Raw genomic sequence first — 15,047 nt, forward strand, 5'->3', positions numbered from 1 at the left:
GCATTTGGGACTGACTTCTCAGTATTCATAGCATTCATTTTAAGATTATAGAAAAATAGTTTCACTGATTCACTGCTTTTCCTTAAAGAAAAAACTCACCCTACTTTTGGGTCAAAAGCCAGTCACACATATCAGGCAGAAGTTCACATTGAAATCAGTTATCACGTGACATGATATAATGGGTAAGCTTACAACTTACCTATAGCTATGACTCGCGGCAACTTCCTTTTTGGCATATTCATTTTAAATTTCCAGGGAATTATAGAAGCATATTTCCTAGAAGATTTAAAATAAACAAACAAAACCCGATTATAAATTAAAAGAAAACCCTATAGCTAACCTACTACTTCAAAAATTGTTAAGCAGAAAAAAGCAATTCACAGGAGATGAGAATGCACTGTAAGGTTTGGCTAAGCAGGCTACATTTTTCGCATTTGTTAAATAAAATCTGCATCCTTTTAACACATGGCAGGAGGCCATGGATTTTATTTTTCATTTTACTTTCATTGTATGCATAAATATTTAGGCCATGGCTTGCAGAAGACCAATAGGGATATCAAGACAGAATTACACTGTAAATAAGATTGATTAGATATTGGAACAACAATTAAATGGAAAAATCTACTTGGTAATTAATAACGACAGCTATATCAAATAAGAAAATAATTAAGGCAAAAAGAGATGCAAGATGACCCAATTAAAAGGTTGCATAAAAATAGGAGCACACAATGATACACTCTTCATAAGTTTTATTATTTACTCCATCTAAAGCAGTGATAGTACCTTTAACAGATGCACAGAAACATTCTCAACCCTTTGCAACGGTATAATAAGATTGAATAGGGCTATAAATCTCTGAAGTGCTACATAAACATTAAGCTCTAAGAAGGATACAGAACAGCAGCATACAAGACAAGTTAGGTGCTGTAGGGCAGCAGAGCAATGCAACGAATCAAGGGTTCCCAGGCTCTCCTTAGCAATGTATCACATCAGATATCTGGGCCACCTCAATTTGCACTTAGTTTCCACTCATATTTCAGGTTTTTAATTAAAAAAAAAATCTTCTAAATATCACTTATGGGTTAGACACTATGCATTGTTGTCGTCTTGACTTCGTATGCCAACAACAACCATGAAACCATCTATACAGTCAATTTCACTTTCAATTATGAAAGCTAGTTGTGAAATTTTATAGACCTTTTCAGACTCTACTCATAAATTAGTATAAAAAGTATAGTTGCAAGGAATATGTATGCAAAGACAGAATAGCAAAACCAGCAGTAACATTGCCTTGTACTGTCTCTCCCCAGCCCCATTACCTATGGATGCTGAATTCAGGAATAAACTGCTTTGGCTCAGATCCCAGGAGAATTCTGCTGAAAGGGATCTCAAGGCCAGTAAAAACCTCACTCTCTCACAATAAAAAAAAAAAAAAAAAACAAAACAAAAAACCACACACAAAACTTGCAGATTTTAAGCAAGCTGCAAGCAGAACTCTGACTAGGTTTGTGGTGTGTAATATAAGATGCGCTGAGATTTTTCAAGTTATTGTCGCTAAAGCAGAGAGATGCTGAGAGTGAATGGAAGCACATGGCTCATTCTAAAGTGCACTGCAAGATGAATTGCCTGTTTCACAGAAATGAGCTTGACTTGGTTATTAATATTCAATACAGGTTTGCGTGCACACACAGATCCACATGGGCATATGCCCACATTCCACTCACTACAAGGAACACAGAAAATATTGATATTTTTAAAGGAGAAGAGGCATCTGCATTGTTTCATTTTAATTCTATTGTTATCTCATGAATTCATCTGTCTTTCTGCAAATTCTTAATTGAAAACATTTTGCTGAATTTTCCATTTAGCCTGGAGCACACATATCTGAAAGAACAATAGCTTTACTGATACCTAGAATGTTACTGCAATGCCAGAGGCATTTCTTAAGTTCCAAAGTTTGTGAAAATCTGAAAGGGAAACTTCTGACAAGCACAGAGTAAAGGTAAATTTTTAGCTGATACTTTAAGTATCCTGGCTCCCAGCAAAGAAAGGATGAAATCCTATGATACTACATATTTGAAAATTTTCTAGTTTTATAGTTGTCATTTAAAATATAAACATTTCACAAGTCCTAATCCACTGTAGCAGGCAAGCTCATGCTCACTTTAAGCAGGTTAGCATTCCAGTTCAGCTCAAGGGGACAAGCACACTACTCAAGTGATTTGTTTGATCAGTGTCTAAATTAAAAATTCACAATGGCATGAAGAGAAGATTGTTTTATTTCCACGTTGTTTGCAGTATACAGCCTACACCTCAGAGCATCCTTCTTACTTGTGTGGGCACATGAAGAAACCACTTGGCAAGTGTTGTTTTACTATTGCAGGATCAAGACATTTAAACCAAACCTTTCAAGCAGTCAATGGAGGACAATCTGAAAGGTAGGATTTTATTTTTTTTTGATTGTCCTTGTGTAGGTATAAAACTTGCTGGCCATTCACTACCGTAACTTCAGCACTACACAACAGAAAACATCACTAGATTATTTTTCTCTCTGCCATATTCCACCATATTTTCTAATGATTATATTTTATTGCATTGGTGACAATGTCGAGGGTTTGATTGCAGGGTGACAATAAAACCATGGCAGATGTATTGTTAACCTCCTCTCCCCCACCTTCCCCGTTCAGCCCTTCCCTCTCCCCGCATCTCACTAAGGACAGGAGATTGGGAGGGAAAGAAGGACAGAGAGAGGAGAGTTGGAAAAACTAAAAATGTTTTATTAATGCTACTAATAAGAATAGAGAAAATAATACAAAAGATACAAAACCAATCTTGAAAGTCTCAGCAACTGCAGAGCTGGCACCAAAAGTCCTGGACTGGACTCTGCAGCCAACTGGAATTGGATTCAGTCTCTCACTAGGCCTCTGTTCACAGGGACGACTAGCAAGGTCCTCTCCTAATGTCAGCCATAAGGAAAAAGGGACAAGATCCTCGTGATCTCCCACTTTAATATGAAGTATTCACGTGAATGGGATGTTATACTCTGTTGGTCAGTTTGTTGGTCACCTGTTTCTCGTTGCCCCTCTCACAAGATGTGAATCTGTCCTTATCTGTCCTCACATTCCATTGCTATGTTTACCAAAACATGTATCTGGTTCTCCAGGAAAATGCAGCCAATATGAAAGATTTAGCTGACAGGTAAATTCACTGAAAGAGAAACTTGTTTTTTAGCAAAACCAGGACACAGAACAGGTTCTGAACTGTGTGTCCTACCAACCCTGAATATCTCCGTTGTAACAAATAAAAACTTGCCAGCTTCCACTTTGAAATTTAGAAAATGGTACTGTAAAGAAGAAATACAGGAATACAAAGTTGACTCATTCTAAATCAGTTAACAGTGATGGAAAATGGAAGAAGAAAATGTGGAAATGCAGGCAAATGATAGAAGAAGAACGGGGCAAGGGAGGAAAGAAACACAGAGAATGGAGAGGGAGAACAAACTGGAAAACATAAGGATTGATTTGGCTGGAGAGGGAGCGCATGCTGACTTCTAACAATTCCCTTACAAGGAGCTCCAGGTTCTTCCATTAAATGGTCAAACACAATATCCTGACAATTTAAGAAAGCTCCTTGATACATTTGTTGTTCAGGGTTTTTTTTACAGAAGAGAATCACTGACTCATACTAACTACTTATAGCTTTATCCAATTTTCTTTGTATTAAGAGAGGCTGATGTTCTGATACGTACACCACAACCACCACAATACCTGCCACTAGCAACATTTCAGATGAAATAAACAAATCAGAAGCATTTGAAATATTCAGGGCAAGATGATTTTTGGGGACACAAAGCTACAATTGAATAACACAGCTGAGATCACATATCCTACCTGGCCTCAATCCTGCCTGAAGGCATATACACAAAAAACTCCAATTTCTATTTGAAGCAGTCTCCATAGACATCTGAACCTACTTTCAGAATATTGCTTACTTAAGTAAGAATACACGGCATACTTAAGGGATGAAGGCTGCTAAACTGCAGCTGTGTCTCTTCATTCCCACTTAAAAAAAATGCAACAGAGAAAAACAAACTAAGAATCTCTGAGTCTATCCATAAAACTGGTGTGCAAACAACAAAGAAGCTTTCAACAATCTAGAACACCAAAATTACCTGAGTTAACTTGTATCATTTAGTGTACTTACACTTAATCATTGTTTTCATAGGTTTGATTGTTTATTATTTTAACTTACAAGAATTCTACAACATCTAAAACATACGAGGTCTCCACCTTCTCTTCTTTCCCATCTTCACGAATTCACAAAGTGTTTACTAGATCCAAAGCCTTTCAACAGCTTTTTTTAAAGGTTCTGCTATTTACAGCCCCCAAATTGCTACAGAAGGCAAATAAATTGTTTCTGGGTTTTCACTGCTGCGCAGAACTTGCAGACAAACACAAGATGTAACAGCTTCCACCAGACAAAGGCCCAACAAAGACCTTGGTCTCCCAGCAGTGCCCAGCATGCTGCCACACTGCACACCAGCAGCCACTGCTGACAGTGGACATGGTCCAGGGTACACAGCACAGTCACACAACAGAGCTGGGAGCCAGGCTGGCTTGCCAGTTTTTCTCCTGGACTTCATCCTGTGGCTTCATGCTCACTGTCTGATATTTTCCATTTTTCCTAATGTCCCAAGTAGAATTTCTCATTGATGTCAGTATCCATAACACTCACACAATAAAAATGAAACTATTCCAGAAGGCTACAAAAATAGTCTTTATATGTGTTCATATTATGTAAGTATGTAGTCAATTGAAAAACAATCCATATCTAGAAAACACTTCGATGTTTAAGCAGGCTCACGGACTTCAGTGGATTCTGCAAACGGAAGTCTAAGGAAAAGTGACTTTTGAGCCAGAAGTTACAAAACAAGCAGCTCCATAGCCAGTTGTGCTGACATACCAAATTCAAGTCAAAGGATTTGTTTGCTTTCCTGTCAGCACTGGAGAAAAAAAAAAAAAAATTGAACTGTGCAGTTTCTGGCCCATTCAGCCCTAGAGTAATAAACATTCTGAAAGGCAGATTCTGTACTTCTTTGTATTCTTCCTCTGGTGAGGGTGCAGGAAACTAAGGCCGCATCACGGCCAGGAGAGAATCTGCTTTCTGTTTGCACTGCCATGTGGATCCTGCATTGCTACAGGATCTCAGGGACCACCACACCAGTTCAAACCGGTGGCCTGAGTGACCAGTGATACCCCAGTTTTCAGTTCAGTATCTGAGTTTAATGCTATTTAGTGTTTAAGTCACACACAGGTATTGAGACCCCCCCCCAAGCTGTGCCTTGTTAGGCACTCTAATTCATCAGTTTGCTCAGTAGCATCTCACACACAGCCAAAAAGGGAAAGAGCCAAAAGTAAATCTATCAAGGGCTGAATGCAACTGCAAACTCTGACATATTATTGTTTTCTTCAGATATACCTTTCTGACCTCAGCATCTGCCCTTCCTCAAATTCAGCTAAAATTTCAATCTGCTCTTTCACCAGGGACATCATCATCTTTCAACTATTGCTATCTTTAACAGGTGTCTTTGACCTCTCAGCAGCTGTTGAATTTTCTAAGCCCTCAAAATTTACCCAAGCCTTTAATATATCAATGGATCAAGCAGCATGCTTCTGTCTTCTCTCTCTACTCTTTGAGACCTAAATTTTTTGAGTCTTATAAAGTTAAGTCCTTCTTGATTATGTCACCTTTCATCCAAAGGTTGAAATATCACTTCTTCAGCTAGCCCTGTAAACAGAACTAGAAGCATCTGTAAGAAAGCTACCACAAAACCTCTAGTTTTTCTCATTTCCTTAATATTGTAAAGATAGGCATGAAAGATGTACTGGGAGAAACATAAAACAAACAAAACCAACCACACCATAAAACAAACCAAAACCAATCAAACAAAAAAAATCCTACACCACAGATTTGGAATTGTATGTAGTTTTACACCAAGAGAAATTGTTCAGTCATTAGGAAAAAATGAAAGTGTGAAAAACAGTAATGTACATATAAAATCCTCAGTGTTTCCAGTGAAACAGACAACTAGTCAGAAATGGATCAATGGAGGGACTCATCAAGATATTTTTTGAAGTGAACTAAAATGTCTCCACTGATTTCAGTGAATGATTGTTTCTCAGGTAGGCACACAGAATGTGGGTGCACTCGGTGTAAAAGGCTCGTGGTCTTCAGGATGCTCAGACCAGGCCACTGAACAGAAACAAAATTACAAAATTTCACTGAAGCAGGATAGAACAGCTCAAACTGAGGTTTGATCTTCCAGCTAATGTGACAAGGGGAAATACCTAGGACTGGCATTAGGTAACACCTCAAAGTACAGGTATTTCTACAAAGAACCAGAAGAAGCCTCTTGTGAAAGTACAGAATAGGAACTATATGAGAAGACAGTGAACAGAGGAGTACTTTGGAGTATTTAAATATTTCAAAAATTATTAGAAGCAAAGAACAGCTTTTAACAGCTACACTAAAATGATGCAAACATGGAATAGGATTTCCAAGTTATAGCTTTTATTTTTACTGCAACATCTTTTTAAGCTACCTGATATTCTAAAACAAACATTAAAAACTGGATGTTGAACTTTTATGTTCTGCATCGATCACCACGCATTTTTCTTTCAGTAACCTTATGCAACCAAATCAAACAAGTTCTCTGTATGATGTCTTCCTACTAGTCCTTGAGAAGTCTCTGAGGCATAAGAGCAATGACTCTTTTTATATCACAACCAGGACTTCAGTAGTTTTGTTTCCAAAGCTGGGGAGCAAATAATGAGACAATTTTACCAACAGGAAGACAGAAGTGTTCGGACTACCATTGACCTATTCCCTGTTTAAGACCTTTTTATTTATCTGTACATATATGTGTATGACACCTAAGGAGAGGTACATTTATAAATACCTAAGAAGAGGCACAAGTATATAGAAATACAGCCTTAGAGCCTAACCTGCCATATCATTTCTTTCTCACAAAGATTATGCCACAAAAATGACAAGCCACTTCCTCTAGCTGAATCTGAGCTGTCCTGCAAGACTGGATAAATGAGGCAAATGAGTCATGTTTTTCTCCTGAAAAAGATTCAGTGCATCATATATATGACACACATGAAGTCTCCACTGTCCTCAGGGAGGAAAGTCACAAATCGGCTGCCAGTTTCTACTTGTACCACTGCTATGCCAGCAGGACCCAGATGCTCTGCAGTATAACACCTAGCTAGCAGAAGTTACCCATTCATCAGACCCTATTCAAACTTTCATTTCACTAAGACCAGGTCAATCTACTGTATATCACATGCATATATATCACCTGGTCAAGACAGAGCCTTTTAAGTAGAGCCAGCAAATAAGGCATTTTAAAGGATTTCTTATTCCAACTCTGTTACTAATTCTGTTCACTCTAATACTTTCAGCATCTTGGTGACACTTTGGTGACTTTTAAGTGCCTGAGTGCAAAACTAAAATCCACAGCACTCTCTGCAAGTCCACAGGCACTGCATTTCCCCGCAGATGCCTAGCTGACTAAAGCTCTTCTGATGGATGTACCAGGGCTCCTACCATCTTGACAGGTCTCAGCAAAATACCTCCTGATAAGCTCATCTGGGAATTGTAAAATAAGCAGACTATTTGTATTAGGAATCAGGAAAGGCTGTCCAGCCAAATACATGATAGAGCAAGGAGTCCAAGTTAAGAACAAAGATTTGTAATCAAGTATCCACATGTGTCTAAGTGAGGCAGCTGGATACCCAGCCAAGGCTGCTGAAAGCTTATGAACCCCTTGCCCTGGGGGTGATTACCCCAGATTTCCTATGGCCTGAAACTGCAGGGTGTTGCTAAGGCTCCAGAGCCTGGCAGTTGTGTTAAGGCCACATCTCACACAGACTGAGAGCACAATGTTCAAACTAAAACACAGCAGCCATAGCAGCTCCCAGTAGAAACTACAGGGGAGATTGGTGATTATTTCACATAGTATTCAAAGGTTTCGAAAATTCCCTCCAAAACTAGGAGCCCTGGTTGAGTTTGACCCTTGGCCTCAAAGCCGTGTCTCCCATATGTTGAAGTCACATTCTTGGTGGCATTCTGTGCAGAAGGCCACTGAAGCCGGCCACTGGGAAGTGAGCTTGTCCAAGCAAAGTGTAAGCAAAGGGTCCTGTGAACTGTAGCCCTGTGACAGTACTGTCTCAGCCCCTGATTCTAGGGCTCCTAGTGTTTTTAAAAGATATTGGATAGAACCAAGAGTTTTCAGACCAAGGGCTGGAAACCAACAGTCCAGGCTACAAAGTGCAGAGTTGCACAAGGTTGCAAAAAGACACTTTAACCTTCCAAGAAATATACAGTCCCTCTTCATTACATAAAAACTAGCTGTAGTTATTTTGAGGCTCTGGCTGTGCTTCCAAACACAGATCTCTGCACTTGGTCAGAATACTGAATCAAATATAGATTCTCTGCTGGTTGTTTCTGTCACGTGTACACGACTGTCTGTTTATCACACCCATTTTTGCGTCATCACACATTTAAACCATACATCCCTTGTGAAGGAGCACATGTCCATGTTTGCCTCTGCACAATATGGACTTAAACATGACTCAAGTGTTTAAGCCCCACTAGAGTACAAACTATATTATAGGATTAACAACTTTAAGAGACGGAAAACATAAACTTAAGTAACTTAAACACCAGACCATGATGTAAGTTTGGGAAGATCAGATGCAGGGGAATAAGCTTGACTGAAAAGGAAATGAGTGGGTTTGTGCTACAAGCTGTATTTGTTTTTCCTTTGTACAAACTGGCTAATGATTGTGATACTTTTACCCTTTGCCCCACTCTTCCTTTTAATCATCAAAAAATAAAACACTTTGTATGGTAAATAATGGGGGTAGGGAAATGTTCTGTGACCTAGCGCTGTGAGTAATGAGGAACTAGTGAGAGAGAACGCATTTCCTCTCAAATATCTTATAAATATTTAAAATCAATTGCAAAGAGCATAACAGGGAAAAAAAAGAAAAGAGGACACATTCAGATCACCTCCAAGTCGTAGTCCACGTGCCCTCTAGGGCACTCCACAGCAGTAATAAGGGCCCCACAAAAAGATCTACCTCCCCTGCGAGCTTGTCAAACCTTCTCAGAGGTGTTTACAAAAAAGCTTAGAGCTACCAGAGAGATTAGTCAGTGAATAAAATATTAATAGTGCACAAGAGACTCTAAAATTTAAAAAAAAAAAAAAAAAGGCAGAGTGGAAATGGAAATCTAGGATGAGAATAAAACAGAGGACTTCATATACTGACCAGTACTGTACAGTAGGGGTAAGTGGAAGACCTGGCTGACCTTACTGGTTTGGAAAGAAGGACATTTTGAGGAGGAGCTAGTAGGACTTAGCATAGCTAGGCATATTATTACATTTTTGGGAAGATCAGCTTAGGCAATAACCAACAGTTACAACTCAAAACAAAACACTTTTTGTAAAATTGATAGCATCCACTTTTCCTTACCTTCCTCTTCCACCAGCACACCTGCAAACAGCAAGTGCAGGTGTGCTCCAGCCAAACTGACCACACTCAGGCTTCCCTGCCCTGAGACCTGCTCACCACTGCATCTCATGTGATGCAGAACAGCTGCAAGAAAAAGCAAGAAGGTGGGAGCAGAAATACCATAAGGATCTGATAAAAACCTAGCTAGATGCCTGGGGTCATGGGGAAAGAGCAGCTGTACAAAAAGGGGAGCAGGTTCTGATGTTGCATTTGTATCAACTCAGATGCTGTCCATTTCAGGTAAAGTGTTTACACGGACACATAATGACTGCCAGGTATTGCCAACTACACTGCTATGGTTTCTTGGTATCTCACATACATGAGATAGCACATATTTTTTCTAATATCAGTAGAATCTGGATAAATATGGCCTTTTCTCATCTCTTTGAGTGAGAATATGTAAGCAGATAATTCCATTATTCTGAGCATCCTGTCTGTCAGAGTCACTTCTCATCAGACCGTAGCTGGATATCATGCTGGTAGGATGGTCTTCCCCAGAACTGAGAAATGCCATGGCACACACCCACAATCAGAGGACATAATTGACTCCTGCACAGGAGACACACCTCTCAGCTAGGAGTCTGCACTCTCCCTGGGATGCTGTTATGAATAATCCAAAGATATAATATGCAGTTTGTACTATTTAATGTGCATAGTAATGAGTGTTGACTGCTAATGTTGTGATCCTGGGACAAATAACACAAGTGCAAATTTTTGCCAATTACTATTATTGCAAATTTCATGGAAAAACACGATACATGCATAAATGTTCAGATGACACCATGCAGACAGAGGTTAAACTCATGATAACATTACTCCCACTGATTATTTGGTGAGTAGGCCATCATTTGCTGATTAGCTAATGCTGTATTGGTGTTTCATCTGGCAAGCATAGTGTTTGTTATTTGGGTGTTTGATACTAAATCAATTTGCTCTGTAATCTCCTAATTGGAAACAATTCTGTTTGTGCCACTTAGTTTGTTTTTCCCCTTGCTATGAGCACTCGAATACCTTTGTCATTTAAAGATTCTGTTATCCTGTCATTTATTACCTCACTGAAGGAAAAACATGTTGTGGTATCAGAGCTGCTTCCTCAGTAACAAAAGAACTGCTTTATGTCAGAATACAAAGCATCAAAGTTTACAAAGCCATAACTGAACAAGTTCTATAAATTCCCAGATAACGAGCAACACATGCTTCTGAGGCATGAGAATCTCCAGGTTTTGATACCTACCCTTGTTAAAGCCACTTTTCTGTCTTGACAAAACTAAGTCCCTACACACAAAACCAACCCCAAACTTCATGCCTTGAATAGCATACAAAATACACCAAATTCTTCCCTCACAGAAACAAACGGCCGTTGTCTGTACACAGTGCCGGTGTGTAACATCACCCAAAAGTTTGACACTTCAGTCACAGAACCATTTTAAGAATCAGGCCGTTGCCTTGAACAACATACAATATATGGGCTCAATTGAGCCTGGCCAGGGAGAAAAAAAAAAAAAAGGAAGAATAATCTTCCAAAAGAATTATAAATGTTCTTCTCAACAGCTAAAGATAGCATGAGGATTATTTGCGTTCCTGCAATTATGACATTTATCTGTGAAAAACAGGGGATCCCATTTGAAAAGGAACAAGCAGAGAGTGGCAATCGGAATCAAACAGCAAAAGCTGGCTGCCTAAGTCACCACTGCCATTAGACTGTGGCTGAAGAAGTTTTATCCACGTCTTTGATGGGTCCCTCTGTGTCAGCTTCTCTTATCTTCACAGGTAGCTGTACTAGAGATGCATGCAAACTGTTCAGTGGGCAAATAAGGCCTCAGTGAAGACTAAAAGTGGCTGGTAGATCTGCGCAGCTCCCCAACTTTGTTTGTAAAGTAAATGAGAAGAGCACATTTGGGGGAGGGAGGGGAATAACTAGGGGAAGGACAGGCAATTATAACCATGACAATAACCTTGTGCCGGCAGGATAGCATAAAGCTCTTTCTGGCAGACACTGACACTCCTTATTTCAAAATATAGAGCCTCCCTCCTTCAAAACAGAAGGGTAAATCAGGCTGCACCAGCAAAAACATGTGCACAGTTCTCTTCTTGCAGAGCACCACAGACAGCAGGGTCCGCAGGGTGACTCAGAGTCCATCTGCGGGTCACACTCTGTCAGCAGGACAACGCAGCCAGGTATTCTCACCAGGGCTGGATATGCAATGGTAGATGCGTGGAAACAACACTTCTGTGCTGCACTTGAAGGAAGTGTGAACAAAGAGACTGAAGTCAGAAAAAACAGACAAAAAAACCCCATGAGGTAGGACCCACTTCCTGTAAGGGAGCATATTATGCGATTTCTTCAGGTTAGTTCACTTATTTTAGATTATATATGACAACTCAGTTGTTCCCTGAAGCACTTTTAAAGCAAATTTCCAGACTAAGAATCAGTCGGGAAAAAAAAATGTAGACAGATTTCAGTCTACCTTTAAGCACTGGTCTTAATGCAGAGTTAAATTGTCACCTCTGTAACAACTATGCTAAGACAAGAATTGACAAAGGCTTTAGACACTCACTGAAAAAGATGAGACATTCTACATGGTTTTATTTTTCATGATTTTTTGGCTATCACCTATATGATAAATGTGACTGATCCAGCTAAATTGGGCTTTACTTTCAGGTACAAGAGTAGAGCTGATCTGGAGCTTTGTGAGAAAGTAATTTGTTTTCAGAGGACTGTCAGCTCCAAAGGTTTCATCAGTGGTCTAAGTCTCCACAGAGCATTAGCAGGAAAGGATTCTGGGCCCAGAACAGGTGGTTTGGATTTTTTTTTCCTCTCTCATTTGAGGTCTTCTGGCCTCAGAATAGCGACTAAGGTCAGGGAAAAAAAAAAACACCACAGAATTTGCGGAGTTGCCTGTATTTTAAGCAAAGTGAGACAGTTCTTACAGATGATATTTACTCCAAAGTAGTGATCAGCCCACACAGTATGTGGTTAATGAAGTTACGTCCCTGCTCTTTGTTCCTTTACAAACTTTTCCCTGTTATCTTCTCTCTCCCTCTATCACAGGCTGGTCATTTTTTCTGCTGTTTGTTTACTAGTTTTCTAAATTTCTAAATATAGTTCTTTTCAGCTCTACCATCTGTCCCACAGTCTTTCTGTGCGTCTTTCCTATTATGTGTCATTCAGATCAATTGTTCCTCAGCCTTCATCCCTCAGTAACACATTGCACTTTCCTCCTCCAACCTAGACACACCTGACCCCTTCTCAGACCTCGCACATGCCGAGGACATCCTCTGAAATCTTCTGAGAGGTGCGAATGCCTATTCAGCACAGAAGGCAAGCCGCACCTCCTGCTAGGAGAGGCTTCCCAAGTGCTGGAGCTCTCTAAGGTTACTCTCAACTGAAATTCTTTATATTCCCTCTGTACAGTATTCTTCTGCAGACACTTTGCCACACTTGCTGCTCTGAATAGCTCTCCTAGCTGGTATAGCATTTGGCACCTATAGGAGACCTCCCTAGCAAAAAAAAAAAAAAAAAAACCACCACTAAGTAAATTGTGTTTGTTGTTTTAGCAGTGAGGCATTCAGGCTTAATTTTGATGAGTGATGTGCCCTTCACAAAGACACCAGTACTCAGAGAATGGACAGGTTCCACTAAGGAATGTAAAACACAGCAGGGAAGATGTTGAAGACACTGGCAGGGTCTAGCAGAAAGGTGTCTTTACTGGAAAAAAGTGAGCAGAAAGAGGTGCCCCCAGCCCCTGGGTGATGCATCACTCATGTGCAGCAACCCAGACAATACATACATAGGAAAAAACTCCTTACTTAGTAATCTGGAGTAGGAAAGGATGGAGAAGAGAGAAAAGCTGAAGAAACAACAGAAGCTCATAAAGCATAAGGGTGAGGGGGAAGAAAAACCCAAACAAACAAAAAACCCCAACTGGTTTATAAAAAGAATGACCCAGATCAAAAGTCACCAGTTATCAGTTTGAGACCTACTAGAAAAGTTAATTTAATATGCTCTTTCCCTGCTTTTCTGCCCCTGCTTCTGGAGGGGTTTAAAAAAAAAAAAAAAAACACCACACAAAAAAAACCCACAACAAGACAATTAAAAACACATCATGCACAAAAATAAGACTGACCTTTTCCTGTTTCTATGTAAACTTCCAAAAATATCAAGAAAGGCTGTCAAGCCATTTTTATTTCTTGAAAATGTTTGCCCTTCCCTTTTCATGACACTATCTTTATTTGACTTTCGTTTATTCATAACACAGCTACAGTTTAAAGACACAACAGAAGCTATGTTATTACATAATTTAAAATCAGATATGTTGTGTTTCTCAAGTCTGGTAAAGCAAAGCAGACTTCTCTTAAAGCACATTGTAGTTTGTAATGCAAAGTTACATTTTTGGAGTCAGACCATATTGTTGTTATCCTCAGCAAGGTCTCACAATTTAAGAAAAGTACCATTTCATTCTCTTAGCAGGTGCCACCATAAAAATATTTAACAGTCTCCACTTCTTCAGCATTTGCTTTATTAATAGGATTGGTGTTCAGCTCTCATCAAACTAAGTCTAATTACTACCTCCTTTAATAGTAGCATTTTTTTCTTCCAGCTGGTTTTAAAATAGTTGTTCTTCTGTATGATTTTCTTTTAAAGGAAGAAAGTCACTCTCTCATGACATCAGGTCTTCCTGGTGTCTCTGTGAACACTCATTGAATACACTGCAAGGACATTATATCTAGACAATTTTTTGCATGGTCAACTAAAGGCCTGCTGGGATGGCCAAGGAAAGTGCGCACAGAGTTGGGCCTCTTCCATCTCTTTCACTGAATTATCATGACTTCAACTGAATCAAGCACTGACCTGGAATAGGCAAACCACAAGGCTATCATCCTGCTCTCTCATGCTGCAAGAATCTGATTCTTTTGTAGAAACTGCTACAAGTTCAACCTCGGTGACACATTAGAGGAGTCATAAAACAGAATCAAAGCATCATTTATGTTGGAAAAGACCTTTAAGATCGAGTCCAAACATTAATCTAGCACTGCCAAGTCCACCACTAAGCCGTGTTCCCAAGTGCCACATCTACAGGTCTTTTAAACACCTCCAGAGATGGTGACTCCACCACTCCCCTAGGCAGCCTGGTCCAGTGCTTGACAACATTTTCCGTGAATAAATTTTTCCTAATATCCAATCTGAACCTCCCCTGGTGCAACTTGAGGCCATTTCCTCTTATCCTATCACTTGTTACTTGGGAGAAGAGACCAAAACCCTCCATGCTACAACCTCCTTTCAGGTAGCTGTAAGACAGCAACGAGGTCTCCCCTCAGCCTCCTTTTCTCCAGGCTGAACAGCCCCAGCTCCCTTGCCTGTAGACCCCTCACCACCTTTGCTGCCCTTCTCTGAACTCTCTCCAGTACCTCAATGTCTTTCTTGCAGTGAGAGGCCTAAAACTGAACGCAGTATTTGAGGTGGGG

The 15,047-nt window shown here is 39.8% G+C and overlaps 1 protein-coding gene across 2 annotated transcripts in view; it reads left to right on the plus strand.

Moving 5' to 3' along the window:
• The window catches only part of PGCKA1 (PDCD10 and GCKIII kinases associated 1), a 44,309-nt gene that overhangs the window by 21,957 nt on the left and 7,305 nt on the right, over window positions 1–15,047 (plus strand). Inside the window, exon 4 of one of the 2 annotated variants that reach the window (XM_071807388.1) lies at window positions 2,384–2,438. The exons of the other annotated variant lie outside the window; for it this stretch is intronic. The gene's annotated coding sequence lies outside the window, so the exon portion shown is untranslated. The remainder of the gene's footprint in view (window positions 1–2,383; window positions 2,439–15,047) is intronic. 2 annotated transcript variants of the gene reach the window in all.

Source organism: Patagioenas fasciata, chromosome 4 (genome assembly GCF_037038585.1).
Source record: "Patagioenas fasciata isolate bPatFas1 chromosome 4, bPatFas1.hap1, whole genome shotgun sequence".
Lineage (NCBI taxonomy): Eukaryota > Metazoa > Chordata > Aves > Columbiformes > Columbidae > Patagioenas > Patagioenas fasciata.